Source organism: Elephas maximus, chromosome X, assembly GCF_024166365.1.
Source record: "Elephas maximus indicus isolate mEleMax1 chromosome X, mEleMax1 primary haplotype, whole genome shotgun sequence".
NCBI lineage: Eukaryota > Metazoa > Chordata > Mammalia > Proboscidea > Elephantidae > Elephas > Elephas maximus.
Genome location: NC_064846.1, coordinates 163,581,651 through 163,600,141, shown reverse-complemented (window position 1 = coordinate 163,600,141; position 18,491 = coordinate 163,581,651).

The window sequence follows — 18,491 nt, the reverse complement described above, 5'->3', positions numbered from 1 at the left end:
TATTGAGCCCTACTGGACTGAATAACCTGAAGCTTTTTAGATCTTCACAACCTGTTCCAAAAACTGCCACCCAAGCAATTATGCTCTGCACATACCTGAGGATTTTCCATGGCAACCAAACACAGAAATAGTCTGGTTCCTTTTATGGAGTTTCCCATCTGCTTACTATCAATGCAACTCTGCGGGAGTTATCTCCACATTAACAGCTTTGGTTTTAAAGCTAATCATAGATTCAACGTTGTGGACATGTTCAAATGGAGTACTCGCTGATTTCACGTAGAGTAATAATGTCACCATGGAAGGTACTAATGGAAATACCTTTTCAAGTGAGGTATTGGGTTTCTTGGCAATTTTTTGACAAACCTTATAGTATTACTGATGATCTTAATGTCCTCTTATATAAATACACTTTAATAATATGCGTAATGTCTTTGGGCCTCAACCTTTTTGGTTTAACAAGAGTTAATCTACTATGAGCATCCATTACTCCAGACCTGTGAGGAGCCATTTAGGCACACCATATTTGAAGCCTCTGACTCACATGACTCTTGGAGCTTTGGAGATCCTGAGCTAGTATCTCCCTCTCTTATCGCCCCCCCCTTTTTTTTTTTTTTGCCTTTTTGAAGTCTTCTTTCCCCAGCGTAAGCATTCGGCATACTTCTCTTAATATCCCATTGATGGTTTTAGTAAGGTTAAGAGTGAAGATCCCTCATGTGTCTGTCAGTTTGTCATACTGTGGGGGCTTGCATGTTGCTGTGGAGCTGGAAGCTGTGCCACCAGTATTCAAATACCAGCAGGGTCACCAGTGACGGGCAGGTTTCAACCGAGCTTCCAGAGTAAGACAGACTAGGAAGTCTACTTCTGAAAAGATTTTAGCCAGTGAAAGCCTTATGAATAGCAGCGGAACATTGTTTGATATAGTGCAGGAAGATGAGCCCCTTAGATCGGAAGGCCCTCAAAAGATGACTGGGGAAGAACTGCCTCCTCATTTTAGAGTCGACTTTAATGACGTGGATAAAGTCAAGCTTTTGGGACCTTCATTTGCTGATGTGGTACTACTCAAAATTGTAAGAAACAGCTCCCAGCATCCATTAATAATCGGAACCTGGAATGTACCAAGTATGAATCTAGGAAAACTGGAAGTCGTCAAAAATGAAATGGAATGCATAAACATTGATGTCTTAGGCATTAGTGACCTGAACCCCCATGTGTCTGCCATTTTGTCGTACTGTGAGGGCTTGCGTGTTGTTGTGATGCTGGAAGCTATGCGACTGGTATTCAGATACCGAGCAGGGTCACCCATGGAGGGCAGGTTGCAGCTGAGCTTCCAGATTGAGACAGACTAGGAAGAAGGATCCGGCAGTCTACTTTGGAACAGAATTAGCCAATGAAAACCTTATGAATAGCAGCGGAAGATTGTCTGATACAGTGCCAGAAAATGAGCCCCACAGGTTGGAAGGCACTCAAAAGACGACGGGGGAGGAGCTGCCTCCTCAATGTAGAGGCGACCTTAATGATGTGGATGGAGTCAAGCTTTTGGGACCTTCATTTGCTGATGTGGCACAACTCAAAATGAGAAGAAACAGCTGCAAACATCCATTAACACAGAACCTGGAATGTGCAAAGTATGAATCTAGGAAAATTGGAAGTTGTCAAAAATGAAACGGGAATGCATAAACATCAATATCCTAGACATTAGTGAGCTGAAATGGTCTGGTATTGGTCATTTTGAATCAGACAATCATATAGTCTACTATGCCGGGAATGCCACCTTGAAGAGGAATGCTGTTTCATTTATCATCAAAAAGAACATCTCAAGATCTATCCTGAAGTACAACGTTCTCAGTGATAGGATAATATCCATACACCTACAAGGAAGACCGGTGAATACGACCATTATTAAATTTATGCCCCAACCACTACGGCCAAAGATGAAGAAACTGAAGATTTTTATCAGCTTCTGCAGTCTGAAACTGAACGAACTTGCAATCAGGATGCATTCATAATTACTGGTGATTGGAATGACGAAGTTGGAAACAAAGAACAAGGATCAGTAGTTGGAAAATATGGCCTTCGTGATAGAAACAATGTCGGAGATTGAATGATAGAATTTTTCAAGGCCAATCACCTGTTCATTGCAAATACCTTTTTTACCATCGTAAATGGCGACTATACGCATGGTCCTTGCCAGACGGAATACGCAGGAATCAAAAACAACTACATCTGTGGAAAGAGACGATGGAAAAGCTGAAATGTTCAGTCAAAAGAAGGCCAGGGACCGACTGCGGAATAGATCATCAGTTGCTCATATATAAGTTCAAGTTGAAACTGAAAAAAATCAGAGGAAGTCCATGAGAGCCAAAATACGACCTTGAGTATATCCCACCTGAACTTAGAGACTATCTCAAGAATAGATTTTACTTGTTGAACACTAATTACCAAAGACCAGACGAGTATTGGAATGACATCAAGGAGATCATACAAGAAGAATGCAAGAGGTCATTGAAAAAACAAGAAAGAGAGAGAGAGAAAGACAGAAAGAAAAGACCGAGATGGATTTCAGAGGAGACTCTCAAACTTGCTCTCGATCGTCGAGCAGCTAAAGCAAAAGGAAGAAATGATGAAGTAAAAGAATGTTTAAAGAGTGGCTCGAGAAGACAAAGTATTGTAACATGTGCAAAGACCTGGAGATAGAAAACCAAAAGGGAAGAACACGCTCGGCATTTCTCAAGTTGAAAGAACTGAAGAAAAATTCAAGAATTGAGTTGCAATAGTGAAGGATTCTACAGGGAAAATATTGAACAACACAGGAAGATTCAAAAAGCCAAAATATGACCTTGAGTATATCCCACCTGAATTTAGAGACCATCTCAAGAATAGATTTGACGCACTGAACACTAGTGACCGAAGACCAGACGAGTTGTGGAATGACATCAAGGGCATCATCCTTGGAGAAAGCAAGAGGTCACTGAAAAGACAGGAAAGAAAGAAAAGACCAAGGTGGATGTCAGAGGAGGCCCTGAAACTTGCTCTTGAGCATCGAGCAGCTAAAGCAAAAGGAAGAATTGATGAAGTAAAGGAACTGAACAGAAGATTTCAAAGGGCCTCTCAAGAAGACAAAATAAAGTATTATAATGACATGTGCAAAGAGCTGGAGATGGAAAACCAAAAGGGAAGAACACACTCAGCGTTTCTCAAGCTGAAAGAACTGAAGAAAAAATTCAAGCCTTGAGTTGTAATAGTGAAGGATTCCATGGGGAAAATATTAAATGATGCAGGAAGCATCAAAAGAAGATGGAAGGAATACACAGAGTCATTATACCAAAAAGAATTAGTCAATGTTCAACCATTTCAAGAGGTGGCATATGATCAGGAACCGATGGTACTGAAGGAAGAAGTCCAAACTGCTCTGAAGGCACTGGTAAAAAAACAAGGCTCCAGGAATTGATGGAATATCAATTGAGATGTTTCAACAAACAGATGCAGCGCTGGACGTGCTCACTTGTCTATTGCAAGAAATAAGGAAGACAGCTTCCTGGCCAACTGACTGGAAGAGATCCATACTTATGCTTATTCCCAAGAAAGGTGAGCCAACTGAATGTGGAAATTATAGAACAATATCACTAATACCACGCACAAGCAAAACTCTGCTGAAGATCATTCAAAAGCGGCTGCAGCAGCATATCGACAGGGAATTGCCAGAAATTCAGGTCGGTTTCAGGAGAGGTCGTGGAACCAGGGATATCATTGCTGATGTCAGATGGATCCTGGCTGAAAGCAGAGAATACCAGAAGGATGTTTACCTGTGTTTTATTGACTATGCAAAGGCATTCGACTGTGTGGATCATAACAAATTATGGATAACATTGCAAAGAACGGGAATTCCAGAACACTTAATTGTGCTCATGAGGAACCTGTACATAGATCAAGAGGCAGTTGTTCAGACAGAACAAGGGGATACTGAGTGGTTTAGTCAGGAAAGGTGTGCATTAGGGTTGTATCCTTTTACCATACCTTTTCGATCTGTATGCTGAGCAAATAATCTGAGAAGCTGGAGTATATGAAGAAGAAAGGGGCATCAGGATTGGAGGAATACTCGTTAACGACCTGCTTTATGCAGATGACAGAACCTTGCTTGCTGAAAGTGAAGAGAACTTGAAGCACTTAATGATGAATATCAAAGACCACAGTTCAGTATGCATTACACCTCAACATAAAACAAAAATCCTGACAACTGGACCAATAAGCGACATCATGGTAAAAGGAGAAAAGATTGAACTTGTCGAGATTTAATTTTACTTGGATCTACAGTCAACACCCACCCAAGTAGCAGTAAAGAAATCAAAAGACACATTGCGTGGGTTGGGCAAATCTGCTTCAAAGGACTTCTTTAAAGTGTTGAAAAGGAAAGATGTCACCTTGAAGAATAAAGGGTGCCTGACCCAAGCCATGGCGTTTTTAGTTGCCTTATATGCATGTGAAAGCTGAACAATGAGTATGGAAGACAGAAGAAGAATTGACACCTTTGAATTATGATATTGATGAAGTATATTGAATATACCATGGACAAACAAATCTGTCTTGGAAGAAATACAGGTAGAATGTTCATTAGAAGAAAGGATGGTGAGACTTTGTTTCCGACACTTTAGACATGTTATCAGGAGGGACCAGTCCCTGGAAAAGGACGTCATGCTTGGTAAAATAGAGGGTCAGTGAAAAAGAGGAAGACCCTCTACGAGATGGATTGACACAGTGGCTGCAACAATGAGGAGTAGAACTGCTCCATAAGGTTTCCAAGCAGGGCCTGGTGGATTCGAACTGCTGAAGCTTTGGGTGGTAGTCGTGGCTGTTAACTACTATGCCACCAGGGTTTCTTAGAAATGGACATATCCTCTAAATCCTCTACCATTTTTTTTTCCTCTACCATTTTTAACACTCTGTATGCAATAAATATTCAGTTAATAGTTGAATTCACTTTTATACATGACTCAGTTTTTGAAGAGAAGGTTCTAAGTCTTAACAGGTTGAGTACCCTAGAAGTATATCTGGAAATGTGTATTCTTCTTTTCAAAAAAAATTTTTTTTGTGCTTCAAGTGAAAGCTTACAAATCAAGTCAGTTTTTATATACTCCTAGTTGTTCTCCCCCTAATGAGACAGCACACTCCTTCCCCCCACCTTCTCTTTTCGTGTCCATTCGGCCATCTTCTGACCCCCTCTGCCCTCTCATCTCCCCTCCAGACAGGAGATGCCATCATAGTCTCATGTGTCTGCTTGATCCAAGAAGCTCCCTCTTCAAAAGTATCATTTTCTATCCCATAGTCCAGACCAATCCCTGTCTGAAGAGTTGGCTTTGGGAATGGTCCCTGTCTTGGGCTAACAGAAGGTCTGGGGACCATGACCTCCGGGGTCCTTCTAGTCTCAGCCAGACCATTATTAAGTCTGGTCTTTTTGTGAGAATTTGGGGTCTGAATCCCACTGCTCTCTTGCTCCCTCAGGGGCTCTCTGTTGTATTCCCTGTCAGGGCAGTCATCGGTTGTAGCCGTGTACCATCTTATTTTTCCTGGTCTCAGGCTGGTGTAGTCTCTGGTTTATGTGGCCCTTTCTGTCTCTTGGACTCATAATTACCTTGTGTCTTTGGAGTTCTTTATTCTCCTTTGCTCTAGGTGGGTTGAGACCAACTGTGGCATCTTAATACCCCAGAGGTCACTCTCCAATGGAGATGTGCATTCTTTTACAAATACCCTATTATGGAAGTGTTCTCAGGAGAAGGGGATTGAGGGAAGCAGGGCAAAGGAAAGAGTCAAAGGAGGATGTGATATTTACTGAAGTCTGATCCTAAGGGTAGCTCTGGAGCACAAATTGCACCACAAAGTTGGTCCTACCTTTAGGCAAGTGTTGGAGTGTGTGTAGGGGGGTGCTTTTCTATAACCCTGGCAGTAAATTAATGGCTACAAGCCACCCTTTGGTGGAGGGCAACCTCCCCAATGACACAGCTCCCTATCAGACAATGGCAGTTTTTCAGTGAAGGAGGCAACTGCAACCATTTACAGACAACACTCACAGCATCTGGATGATTGATGCCTGGACTGAATAAGAGAATCTAGAAAGACAATGACAGCATCCACTATCTAGTTTCATAAGTCTTTATCCTGAAAATGCCTTACACTTGGTAGACATTCTATATGTGAGTGCCTTAATGTATAGAACTACAGAAGCATCTCACTTCCAAGGAATAAATTAGTTCATATGGGTAAATTTTCTAGGTATCGAAGACTGTACTTTTAAATAATTTTTAACATTTTTAATGAGAATATTTCTCAAACGCATAATAAATTTCCCTTACACATTACACAGAAGATAATGAAATTAAAATGATTTTTCCCTGAGGACTGGGGGAACCTTAAAACCTTTGCTGGGGTGTAAACCAGTAGGATTTTCTTTTCTGAATCAGTAGTTGAATATTGGGAGCCTCTGTGCAGTGGTTTTCTGTGCAAGGTAGCAAGCTGGGCTGTCAGATATCAGCTGTCATAGCCCTTGACAGGATACTGGCTTCTTGCAAGTTTCTTCAACTTCGAGTCTCTGAGGCCTGAGAGGTCTGATGATTAAAGATGCCAGGTTTGTGAGAAAATCAGCTCTGAGCTCTGTCCTGAGGGCCTCTTCTAGAGTGGATTACAGGATTTTAGCGTTTTCACAAACAATGGCTGATGTGTCAGGTGCTAAAACATATCTGTGCTGGGTACCCATTTGTGGTCTTGCTCCATATCCTGGGGTGCTCTAATCTTCACCACCTGCGGGAACACTCTATTCAGAGTCCACCCATTATTAACTTCTTGATTGACTTTTAAGATGAGGGAAAATGTTGACAATTTTCATCCTTAGGGACCCTAGGGAATCAAAGAAAAGACCAAGTTTGTCTTCACTAATTTTTCCAAATTAGAACCTTTGGAAGTCATTTTTTTTTTTTTACAATCTTGGATTAATAAAGGCTTTAAAGCATGTTAGAAAAGGAGATTAAGCATTTCAGTGTTTCAGGGTCTCCCAAATGGCAGTGATTTCAGTGGTACATTCTGAGTGGGAAACAGAAGCTTATTTATGTCTCTTCCTTCACTTGAAGCTGAAAATAGTGTATTCTGGTACCCGGAGCTGCTTTGCTCCCTGCTGTTCTTACTGCTCAGGACCTGAATGTGAGCTGAGAAGGGAGCACTGGGAGCCATTGGGTTTGGTTCAGTGGTGTGGAGAAGCCAGCTCTGTCAGAGTAAATTGTGTACGTTTGTCTTGACGTCACATTCGGTAATTTCCCATCGATAGCTTGAAAATTGGCCTTTGTGAGTGTTGTGGATTGAACTGTGTCTCCCCAAAACACGTGTTGTAAATTCTAACCCCTTTATGTGTGGATGTAATCCCCTTTGCGAATAGGGTTTTCTTTACGTTAATGAGGTCATTTCAGTGTAGGTTGTGTCTTAAGACAATCACCTCAGATAGAAAAGAAGCAGATTAAGGAAGCAGAGATGTGGAAAGAGAGATAGCAAGCCACACGAAGATCCCCAGAGCAGAAGCTCAGAAGAGACAAGGACTGTTCTCCACAGCCCACAGACAGAAAAACCTTCCCCTAGATTTGGCACCCTGAATTTGGATTCTAGCCTCCTAAACTGTGAGAAATAAATAGAAAGCTCTCCACTTGTGGTATTTCTGTTGTAGCAGCACTAGATAACTAAGACAGTGGGAATAAGGAAGACCAAAGAATTGACACCTTTGAATTATGGTGTTGGCAGAGAATATTGAATATACCACAGACTGGCAAAAGAACGAACAAATGTGTCTCGGAGGAAGTAAAGCCAGAATGCACCTTAGAAGCAAGGATGGCAAGACTTAGTCTCACATACTTTGCACATGTTGTCAGGAGGGATCAGACCCTGGAGAAGGACATTATCATTTGTAAAGTAGACGGTCAGTAGAAAAGAGGAAGACCCTCAAAGAGATGGATTTACACAGCAGCTGCAACAAGGAGCTCAAGTATAACGATTGTAAGGATGGTATAGGACTGGGCAGTATTTTGTTCCGTTGTACATAGGGTAACTATTAGTCAGAACCGACTTGAAGGCAACTGACAACAACAACAACATGGAAGTTGATAGCCACTATAAATCAGCGGTTTTTTCCCCTAGAAAGCCAGTTGTTAAACATTTACCAGCACACCACTGACCCCTAGACCAATAGCCCTAGCCACAAACACTGGTGCTTTGATCAGGGCTAATGCTTTGGACAAAGAAAACAAATGAGATTTGGAAGAACTTAAAAACCAAAGTGTTGCTGGGTGAAAATCCCAGGTGTCACTTGTTACAGCCAATAAACAATTGGCCGAGGTGGGAGATCAGCAAGACGCCTTTATTTCATTGTACAAGGAAAGGAGCAATCAGGGCTGCTGCCTCTAAGACTGCTCCCAGGCAGCTTAGGGAGGTGGGCTTTTATAGAGAGTGGACATGGAAATGTAAATTCATCATGAATATTCAGGATTGACAGCCCTGCAGGGGCTCAGAGCTTGGGGGTGACTATGCATTTTCTTTAGACAGGGGTTCCATCCCCCAGGATGGAGAAAGGGATGAATTTTTCTTCATTAGGGTGTTAAGTCTCCACCCAGAGGTGGGTTGAGGCCATCTGTGGGCTGTTCTGGGGTTGTCTTGTCAAGGACAATTTCAGAAGAAAGGGCAGCTTATTCTGCTTGGTGTAGGAGGAGAAGTCAGAGCAGGTGTCTCTTAGAAGTGTTGGGCTCCGAGGCTGCCTGCCTCAAAACCAAACCCATTGCTGTGGAGTCGATTCCGACTCATAGTGACCCTATAGGACAGAGTAGAACTGCCCCATAGAGTTTCCAAGGAGCACCTGGTGGATTTGAACTGCTGCCCTTTTGGTTAGCAGTCGAACGCTTAACCACTATGCAGCCAGGGCTCTGGTGGACCTTAAAGTCATGAAATTACCAAAGTGTTGTTTTAGGAGAAGCAATAATAACAAGTCCGAACCCTTTATTTATTTACTAATTTTTTTAACCAAAAGGAAGATGAGACTCATAAATGAGTGGAAAGCAATTTGCTCAGATCGTATGCTGTATTACATGCAAGGTTTCGATAAGAACCAGAACTTTCGATTCTTTGACCAGAGGCTTTTAAAAAATTCGTTTAAATAATACTATTAATAATAATATAAAGGTAATGTTTCCAAACTGGAAAATGATAAGAATGAAAGTCAACAAGAAACTCGTACCATACTTTTATGCAAATAATGCCTGCCCTCTGTTTACTGGCCGTACCTCCTCGAGGTACCCTCACAAGCGTGGCCATGCCAATCCTTTCCCACGCTCTGCTTAAAAAAAAATTGGCAGGGCTTGCTTAGGAAAGCACCTCCCAGTGCGGGGGCGCAGCTAGCAAACAAATGGAGAAGGTGCTTGTTATTTGCATAAAATACAGTATTAACAATGAATTATGTTAATATTTAATTAATCATTGAATACCTACAGTGTCCCAGGTACAGAACTGGTATCTTACATTATTATTTCATTTAACCCCTAGCACAAACTGTGTGCATTTTGATCCCCATTTTATAGATTAAGAATCAAAGATCAGAGAGGTTATGTAACTTGTATGCACAGGTAGTGGGTAACCGAAGCAGGGATTTCAACTAGGCCCTCTGTCTTCAAAGCCTACTCTTCTCTATGTGCCGGATTGCCTTTATGAATATGGCATTAGTAGGCTGGGATTGCACTCCAATGTGGAAAAGTCTATTTACTTTAAAAATGCTTTGGGAAATAAAAAGGAGCTGAGCAGAAAAATGAGCCTTTCTTCTTAAACTACAGTGCTCCTTTCTGGAGCACTCTTCGCTATCTCCTCGCAGCCACCAGTAAGGGAAACAGCCTGCCATTGATAGCAATCCTTTAGCTTCTTGCCTCTGCAATGCTGTCTCTCCAGCTTTCAAGACTTCTACTGTGTCACATTGGATTGGTCCTGCTGGGTAAATTTACTGATTAAGCCTTGATTGTGCCATCTATCAATTTGGTTCATGTGTGTCTTATTGGTTTATGTGGTCTACTGGGGGAATTTTGGCACAGCTTCTCAGCTTGCCTTATAGGATAGCAAGTTTTCGTTTTTGTTAAGTTATATCCACAAGCATATTCGCGTGTGCCTACTTGTGTGTTTAATCTCCTAGTGTATCACAGAAATTATTCTTTGCTGCCACAAAAGTTCTTCATGAATACAGTGTAACCTTAAACTTCTGTAGCGTACATGAACACTTTCTTGAAGCTGAGAAAATACAGCTCCTTGAGTAAACTCATTTATTTGTAATTTGGAATGTTTCTTTTTAAAAGAGAATATTCTGCCTTTTGTGTTGTTAATGGTTTTAGGATGTGTTCCCAACTTGCACTGGCAATTCAAATCTGGCAATAGCTCAAGGAAGCTGGAATAAAAGACTGGAAGTGTGCGTTCAGGCCAAGGGCAAGGGGTTCAGGCTGGAGGTTCTAGTGGAGGAAATGGGAGGGCCATTAATTGAAGGGCATTTCAGAATAGCTGTATGTCTGGGAATGAAATCTTGGAATCCAAACTGAAATACAGACCGGACTGCTCATGTGATCCTGTCTTCAATAAACACAAGCACCAACGGATTTGATCAGGCGAGTGGAGTTATATTCATCTTCAACCTCAGACCGGTCTTTCTCTTGGGTAAGGTTGTCCTGGTAGGCTCCAAACACAGGTAAAGCAGGAATGTACCAAAAGTGCTGGAGGACGGAGGTGGGTGGCTGCCGAGTGATTCAGATCTTTGAGATGACCAGGAGAATGGTGTGGTGGTAAGAAGACCCAGCTGGATGTTCTTATTCAAATACTATCCTGATTATCAAAATGGATAATTCTGTTCTTTATAACAAACCTCACCAAAACAGGGGATTTAAAAACAATAATCATCTACTTTGAGGCTTAATGGCCTCAGCTAGGCAGTTTCTCTTGAGGCCTCGTAAGTGGTTCAGTCAGAGACTGGCTGGGGCTAGTGTGACCTCAAAGGCTTCTCCACAGTCATGTCTGTTGCCTGGGCTAGAGATACTCAGACAGCTGGGGGCTGGGAGAGCTGGGGCTCCCCAGGCATCTCCATCCTACGTGTTCTTTCCATGTGATCTCCCCAACATGACGCTGTAGCACAGCCAGGCTTCTGACATGGTGGATGAAGGCTCCCAAAGCAAGTGTCGCAAGAAATAATATTAAAAAATTGCCAAGCACATAGTAGAATTCCTAAATGATAAATGTTATGTTCATCAAAAGGGATTTTGACTTTGGAATTCCAAGCAAACAGATCATAGTTAAAACACATCTTGCTCCATCTGGTCGGGTATGTAAGGCTGACTTGTGGGATTGTAGAGTGCTCGTGTATCCATGCGTCGGTGTGTGTGTGTATGTGTTTCTGTTTGGGCACAGAAACAATCTTATGTTTCCCATCTACCCCAGAGGTTGGTTCTCTTTGTCCTCGACTGGAGAGAAGAGAGAAGACCTTACAGGGTTCGGGCCTGTTCCACCTCCGGTTTTTTGTTTGTAACCTGTATTGCCTTCAGTCCTCCATCAGCGAACAAGGGTAACTACCAAGTTGTACAGCAATAATCAAGCATATCATAAATGATGTGATGCATTTTGGTTGGTTCTAACCATGCTTAAGTGGCTCAGCCTTTTATGCTTATGAACTTAGCTCAACCCAAGCACAGGCGGGTATTTTGTTTGTTCCTAATTGGCTATTAAGTATAATTAGCGTGCAATGCAAAAGTAAAAACACGTTGGGAATCAAGCAAGGGCTCTTTGGCTTAAATCTGTTTCATTGGGAGGATGGGGAAGGCATTTTTCAAGAAGTAAAAGAAGGGTAGGCATTTGCTAAGGGAACTGAACCGTTGGAGGCCAGAGATTAAACACAGTATACGCACGCTTGATTAACCCTTTTAGTATCCAGTTAAAAATTAATTTATACATCCAACACTAGAAGCCTGTTTTATTTAATCATTTTCATCTAAGCTGGTGTTTGTTTGGCTTTAAAAACACTTCGGATGCTCTTCTTTGAGCCTTCTTTGTGGTAATCCATTAATTTCCAGAAGTCAGGACCTAAGGGTTTGAAAAATGAAATTATATGGTTGTTAATTTGTGAGCTTCTTGATTATCTTCTCATTCAGGGAGTTTACAGTTCATTTCAAAGTCAGAAATAAATTAGAGAAGATAAGTGTGTCCTGTTTTATGAACTAAGGCACTGGCGTGAACCACGTAAGGAAATGATCCGAAGCCTGGTTTCAAATTGCCTTGATGCAGTGGTGTTACTGCAAATTGCGGATTCCAGTCGCCTGCAGCAAGCCAATAGTAAGACAGGGGGAGGTAAGCAGCAAGAGGGCTTTATTGAACACCTTGTTCAAGAGACAGAGGGGACAAAATTTCCCCCGGATTCTGTCTGCCCCAAGAGGGCCACAAGAGGGTTTTATAGGGAGAGGGTCGGGGTTTAGGAATGTCCAGGAATGTTGATTGTTCTTTGAGGGGGACGTAATGACGAAGTGACTTATTGTTGACGTCTTGTAGACCTCTTTACGCCATCCTGGTTTCTGTCACAAGATGGGTCCAGGCTTTGTTCAATTGTCTCGGGTCCTGATGGTATCGCTCATTGTTTTTGTCACCTCGGAGAGAAATATGGTTTAATCAACAATAAAAAATCTTGATTACCTTGTTCTTCTACAGTGGAATTTGTTTTTCTACAATGGAACAATCGTGAGACAGATTCCAGAGCAAATAATCGACGTTTTCAAAGACTAAAGATTTTAATCACAGCTTATACAGCTAAACTAGAAAATATATTCTGTCTTACTTTAACACTAAAACGCTACAGAAAATGCATTTTCTCTACTTCAGTTGTGTGGGTTGCCTTCATTTTTTTTAGTTTCTCCATAATAGTAGTGGTGCACACATTTCTTATAAAGAATAAAAAGGCTTATTAAGACTATCTTTAGTGCTATTTGACAAAAGGTTATGCTCTAAGGAATTTATTTGGGTAAATTCCTTGGTTTACCTCATCCTCTTGACCAGTGATCTTTGTGTTCTTTATCGCCATGACTTTCCAGCATCCTTCAAAACTCTCCTTAGACCCCGATGGATATCTCCACTCATCAGATGGGGTTAGCTGCCTCTTCTCAGCAAGCATAGTGCCACCTCAGTGCACATTCCCTTGTGGTTCCTCTCACTGGAAATGAAAGTAATTATCTGTTTAGGTGTCTGTCTCCCCACTAGATGTGAGGTTTCTGAGGGTGGGAACTTTATTATCCAACTGTGTACCCCCACACTCCAAGAAAATTATGTACTCTAGGGAGAAATTGTGCCCCAGTCTCAGGGCACTTGGTGTGCACCCAATAAGTGCTTGTGGAATGAATACATAGGTGAATAGATACCAAGGTACTGGATTTAAAAAAAAGTTTATTTTCACTGCATTTTTTAAATTGATGTTGAACATATGCATAGGAAAACATACGCCATTGCAAATTTCTACATGTACAATTCAGTGACATTGATTACATTCTTCTAGTTGTGCAACCCTTCTCACCCTCCCTTTCCAGTTGTTCTTCCGCTGTTAATATAAACTCACTGCCCCCTAAGCTTACTCTCTGACCTTTCTAGTTAGTGTCAGTTTGATCCCATATAGGTCATTCTTTAAAAGAGCACAATGCTCAAGGCAGACATTTTGTACTAATTAAGCTAACCTATTGTTCGGTTTAAAGAAGACTTCAGGGGATATTTTGATTTAAGGTTTAAAGATTAGCTCAGGGCAATAGTTTCTGGAAAAGGTACTGGATTTTTAACTGGTGCTCTTCACAAGTTGACCTGAGAAAGTGTGGTATTTTGATGAAGGAAATACACAATTTTGAATCCTGAAGAATAATTTACTCTGCATATTGTAAGCCAATAATTGCACTGTGGACCAAACCCAATAATAAACCCAGCTGTGCATTTTGCTATAGTTGGGTTTTATAACCTGTGAACCCTAATGAATTGATGAATAATGTATGTTATCTATTGCTGTGTAACAGATGACCCAAATTTAGTAGCTTCAAACAACTCTTATGATCTCACAGTTTGTGTGGGTCAGGAATCTGGGTGTGACTCAGCGGGGTTCTCAGTCTCAGGGTCTTTCACAGGCTGCATCAAGGTTTCAGCTGAGGCTGCTGTCAGCTTAAGGCTCAACTGGGAAGGATCCACTTCCAAGCTCACACATGAGGTTGTTGGCAGGATTCAGTTCCTCGCAGGCTGTTGGCTGAAGGCCTTGGTTCCTTTTGAGCTGTTGGCTGGAGGCCTCCCTTGGTTCCTTGCCATGTGGGCCTTTCTATAGTGTTTCTCACATGGTAGCTGGCGTCATCTGAGCAAGCAAAAGAGCAAAAGAAAGTACAGGTAGTCCGTGTGTTACGATGGGGTTCTGTTCCAGTGACCCCGTTGTAAGTCGGTTCTGATCTAATTTTTTTTTAAGTTTTCATTATTATTGCCTTTTATTACCAGTATCTTCATAAATCATGGGAAATCCTGGGGACATAGTGGTTAAGTGCTATGCCTGGTAAGCAAAAGGTCGGCAGTTCGAATCCACCAGGCGCTTCTGGGAAACTCTATGAGGCAGTCCTACTCTGTCCTATAGGGTCGCTATGAGTCAGAATTGATTCGGTGGCAGTGGGGGTTTTTTTTTTTTTTTGGTTTCATAAATCATAACATTGAATATTTGCAAGTAAACTTCGGAGAATGATAACATCAGCAAATTGCCAGCTGCAACACTGCATGTAGTACATATTACTAACAATAAGATGTACAAAAATAAAAAACAGATGGTCGTAAGTTGGTTCATCATAACTCAAATATGTCATAAGTCGGGGACTACCTGTACTAGCAGGAGAGAAGAGGGTGCTAGCAAAACAGAAGCCACAGTCTTGTAACCTAATTATGGAAGTGACATCCCATCAGTTTTGCCTTATTCTATTGATTACTAACTAGGTCCGTCCTATACCCAACGGGAGGGTGTGAACACTAGGAAGAGGAGATCATTGGGAGCCATGTCAGAAGTGCCTACCACAAATGATAAATAAGAATTTAAGAGAAATACAAAATGGGTGACAAGAAACCTTGGGGTACAAAAATAAAACATACTAGTTTGATTGAAAACAATCGTGTGGGTGCAAACTTAACTACTAGCTGAAAGGTTGGCAGTTTGAACCCTCGCAGAGGCACCTTGGAAGATAGGCCTGGTGATCTACCTCCTTAAGGTGACAGTCTTGAAAATCCTATGGGGCTACTGTGCACACACAGGGTCCACATGAGTCACAATCGACTGAGCGAACAGCCACTAAAAACAATAAGTTTGATTGAACTACTAACACAACCGATATATAGGAAAGTTTAAGTCCAAATTCCTTAATGCTCTCTTCTTTAATCCATGAGCATTCATTAACTGCCTATTAGGTGCCAGGCACCCTGATACACTCAGGGCACCCCCAACCCCACCTAATGCCATCGAGTCGATTCTGACTCATAGCACCTCAGAGAAGAAAAAAACATTATTCATGAGTGAAGGAACTTACAGATTAGTAAAGGAAATAAGCATGGAGAAAAAAAATCTGTGTGGAAAATTTTACAACACAAGTACTTATGGTGTTTTAGGAGTGCAGTGGTAGAGTGGACGACAGGAAAATTTACTGAGAGTTGCCGAAGTGAGCAATGAGGACGAATTCCCTAAGGAGAGATGGAGGGGAGAGGAAGAGAGTCTTTGTAGAGGAAGAAATATGCTTATTTGGGATTTATGACATCAGGATTTTGACGATCATATAAATGCATAGAAAAATTATTAAGTGACTGAAAGAGAAGTAATTTTAACTGTCCTCCCAAGCCTCAATCTCAATTCCAAATGGAAGCCCAGGTGGTCCAGTTCCCAGGGAGAGTAGAGATGACTGAGTAAAGATAAGCCTTGGAAAGAGTGGGGTGGATTTACCGGAATTCAGCATGGCTGGTCCTTAAGAAATGTTGAAACATGCAAATTGTGCCATTAGGAATGTAGTCAAAGCTCCTCTCTTGCTCTGCGGTATTTCTGTAACCACCTGAGGCTTCACCAGGTCAACTCTGTGGGGCAGCACCCCCACCAGGCTCCCCTGGAGATGCCTCCTTCCTCACATCCATCCTTGTTGTTGGCTGCCTTGGAGTTGGCTCCTGACTCATGGCAGTCGTATGCACAACAGGATGAGACCCTTGTGATCCATAAGGTTTTCACTGGCTGAGTTTTGGAAGTAGATCTCCAGGTCTTTCTTCCCAACCCATCTTAGTATGGAAGCTCTGCTGAAACACATTCAGTATCATAGCAACACGGAAGTTTCCCCTGAAGGACAGACAGGTGGTGGCTCTGCACAAGGTGTTTCCTCTCCTGGGGGGAGTGTAGGAGGAGAGCTGGGGTAAGGACCCAGAGCAGCGGAGAAACTGATTGATGCCTATGCCATCTGATTTTAAGACCTCGCTCTAAGGTAGCAGCAGACATTATCTGTAGTGATGTGGGAAGCAGGCGTTTGCTTGACTGTGGATTATAATTGCATTATTTTGCTTTTAATTATCTTATTGTTTGCTTTTGCTGTCACCTCAATTCCATTTTCACAAATATACCTCCTCTTTTTGTGGCAGAAGCATATATTTATTTCTGAGTTTGATTGGTTTTGGCATCGTTAAATTTTACATTCTTCAAAATAATGACCTCGTGATGATGCCATTATCTAATGATTGATGAGTTCTCTCCTCTTCCCAGTCAATGTCGCCTATTTAGGTTTCTTTCTTTTTTTTTTAATGTTAATTTATATATATGCATGTATGTATATATAAAACATTATGTATGCCGGGGAGAACCTGTCGTTCAGAGATGGTGACTGAGCTGACTCCAGAACCCAAAGCTTGTGTTCTTTGCACCAAGCCAAACACAAAAGTCAATATGTAACGTTATTGCTTAGAATATTTGAGAACTCTGCAATGCCAGGGAGTTTCTGGGCAGTGAGAGCTGGGCAATCGGCCTTTCTCTTTTCCAATAAGGAGGTGTATTCTTCAAACTCTAGATTGATGAGCTGGCTATCAATTCTTGGAATGAGTAGATGAGTAAGATGAGCTAGGGGAACTTACAAAAGGGAATGGTATTGATTTTCTGACCCCCTGCACCCCCACAACTTCTGATTCATGGCTCCATTGCACAGCAAGGGAGAAATGAGCCCCTGAATAAGAAGAGAACACTCACTAGTCAGAGGGAGTCAAAAGCTCAACCAAATGACAGATTCTGCATGTTTTCCCGAAACAGAAAACAGCACTCCAACTCCTTTCTAATGCATTTATCAGCACTCCTTTCGCTAGCTTTTTGAAACTAGTTGGTGACGAGGGGACAATGATGGTTCAGTGGCAGAATTCTCACCTTCCACGTGGTTCAGTTCCCAGCCAGTGCACCTCATGTACAGCCGCCACCTGTCTATCAGTGGAGCTTGCCTGCTGCTATGATGCTGAACAGGCTTCAGCAGAGCTTCAAGACTAAGATGGACTAGGAAGAAAGGCCTGTGGATCTACTTCTGAAAATCAGCCAGTGAGAACCCTGTGGATCACAATGGTCCAATCTGCAACCGCCCATGGGATAGTGCAGGACTGGGCAGTGTTTCCTACCATTGTGCATGGGATTGCCACGAGCCAGGGGCTGACTCAGTGGCAGCTAAGAATGACGACAGTTGTTGATGCAATGCCCAGCTTCCCCTCACTTACTTGAGGTCAGAAAGACCCTCTCCCTTGTTGACCACAATATGGTTCTCAAGCAGCATCTTACTTTCTACCTAAATATAAAAGAAAGACATTTTAATATTTTAAGGAGCTGGTATGGGTTGTCCCCAGCCTCTGACTGGGAGAAAAAGAAGGAAAAAATATTCCCTTCTTTTTTTCCTACAATTTAGTTCTTATAAGTGACTTAGTCTGATTTCTAAATTGTGAGCCGCAGCAGCAGCACATATAAAATTATACTATAATTATATACTTACATATCTGCTTTTCCCACTAAATTAGGAATTCTGCAAAAGCTAGAGTCCCATGTCATTCATCTCTGTATTATTGAAATGTATATAACACTGCCTGCTACCTAGCAAGTTGCCAACAAATGCTTGTCCACATAAAGTCATTCATTCATTCATTCAAGTTATTCCATTTCCCTGAACTTTCCTTATTTTTCTTAGGATAACAGTACAAACGGCACCTGGCAAATCATCAGGCATATAGTAGATGCTCAATAAGTAATGTAACATTGCTTCCCCCTATTCGGAGAGGCAGTTCATGAAACCTGGAGAAGCACATATTATTTAGAGCAGTTAAGTGTTCTAGGACCACATTCTGATCTCATCCATGTGAGCTTCAGGTTTTACCAGCCTACCCATTGCTCTCTTTGGCAGGGGAACTGAAGGAAAAAG